Below are 2,279 nucleotides of genomic sequence, written 5' to 3' on the forward strand. Positions count from 1 at the left end.
ATCAGCGTTTCCTTAGGTGAAAAGTGTTGTCAAATCATATTTTATTATAAGAGTAAATATTATGCTATATACCTGCAAATTTCCCTCTAAAAGTTGTCTTTCTACAACCGTTGTTAACACCATGTCTTTACTGTTTATTCAATGTTACTGATATTTTCAACACAGATAGTGAAAAATAATACATCTGTGTTGTGCGTTTTCCCTTTTTCAGTTAAATATAAGAATAAAAATGTTTCATGAAATTCTTCATTAACAATATTCAAAAGAACTGACTAGAGCTGAGAAATAATTAGATATTGTTTCCATAGACAAATATTAAGATATTTATAAATTTTTATTATTTAAAATGAATTTAACTACCCCAAGAAATAGCTTGTAGTGTTAATGGCAAAAGTATAGTTTCAGAAGTGTTTCCTTACTATAAATATTTTTTAGGTACCAGCAGATCTGAAGGGTCTGAAAGCTCTCATGGATTGTAAACACAAATCACAAGCTCTGGTCAAGGGTACAAGTAGTAAAATATGTAACAGTTGAGCCACTGATTCTGCCTACTCGGCTGGAAATCAATTTTTTGTAAGTGAACATGAGTCTGAATTTATATAAGAGACTGAAGCACACGATGAGAGAAGTCACTCTGCTGCTAAGGCATACTTGGAGATGACATTATCTGGCAGGCAATCTTGTTAGTATGGTTAAAAAAAATGAGAGTGAATTCACTTGACCTTCACTCCCTTTTTGCCAAAATGATAAGTTTTTAAATTATCTGCAAAACAAAAAAACAAAAATTCTCAGCAAAGAAAAGCATACTTTGATCTATGAATTAACTGTATACCAAATGTGTGCAATTTGTCATGTGTGAAATATTTTCAGGAAGTACAGAGTTGCATAAAAATTAAGTCAAAATGGAAAAGTGCACCAAAATACCAACTAGAATTCACATGTTATCTAGCATGCAAGCACAAAAACCAAAACAAATGAAAAAACCCTATGTTTCCAATTTAGGAGAAAAAAAATAGCAGCAGAATTATTTTTACAGTGTAAGTTTCACCTAATTTATTCTCATAGTATTATTATATATTCCATTTATACTTCTCAAAAATAAAAAATTAAAGATACTAAATTATGATGTACATACAGTATACAATAATATAGTTTATTTCGAGTTTAGAAATTCAAAATAGAAAATTGTTCCTTAAAATTACCATAATTTAGTCCTTACCAAATTCATTTTTCACCATGGCTATATTTCATACTGGATCCAGCAACCATCTTTATTTTTATGGACTAAAATTTGATGATTAAACCACTTTGTTCTTTAATTTCATATATTCATTCCACTTGTAACAATCATGTTGCTTCCTTACCTCATTCATTTTAGTTTTCCTATCATTCTCTTTGAGTAAACATCTCTCAACATACGAGATACCCCCCATTTTGCTTCAATTTATAATGTCTCATTCACATCAAATAAATTTTGTGTGTACCAGTCTCCCATGGAAAGGAGGAAAAAATGTATCTACAGAGTTGAAAATTAGTTATTTGACAGTGTGTCAAAAATGGTGCTGTGAGTTTGACACATGTCAGATCATGTATAGCTAACTATTCCAGAGTACAATGCCATCTCCATCCTTCTATCACGCTAAAACGGCTGTGGTAGTGGGTGCCTGTAGTTCTGACTACTTGGAAGGCAGAAGTAGAAGGATCGTCAGAGCCCAGCAGGAAGATGCTGGGGTGGCCGTGAGCATGCCACTGCAACTGATTCAGACTCCAATTCAAAAACAATAAAAATTTAAACAAAGGATGGGCTTGACAATTTTTAGCTAGTGGAGCATGGTACGTTCCCTTCCCAATAGTATGTTTTATAAATTTGAAACAGAAAAGGCTCTGAGTGTAAGATAGGCTCTTATGAAAAGGAAAGGATGTATTTGGCTATCATCAATGATGTTAATATAAGAAATAAAAAAGGTCCCCATACTAAGGGAGACAAGCAATGTCCAGTCTTGTCTAAATAACATGGTTATGAAAGTGCCTTTTTAGTTTTCTTCCACATTAAATGTAATATGTTGAGAGGAGGTCTTCGTTTCTGTTTGATGTATGAAATTATTCAAGAAGATATCAAATACATAAGATTGAGAAACAACAACACTACTATCTGGTTGTTATTTTTAAATATCTTTTAAAACATATAAGAATTTTTTTTATTATAAAGTCTTTACATGATACAACATAAAAAGAACTTCTTAATTTTGTTCTTGACATGAAGAGGGAAGATCCTTTCT

This window comes from Carlito syrichta, unplaced genomic scaffold (assembly GCF_000164805.1).
Source record: "Carlito syrichta isolate Samal-C Ts95f unplaced genomic scaffold, Tarsius_syrichta-2.0.1 Scaffold311982, whole genome shotgun sequence".
Lineage (NCBI taxonomy): Eukaryota > Metazoa > Chordata > Mammalia > Primates > Tarsiidae > Carlito > Carlito syrichta.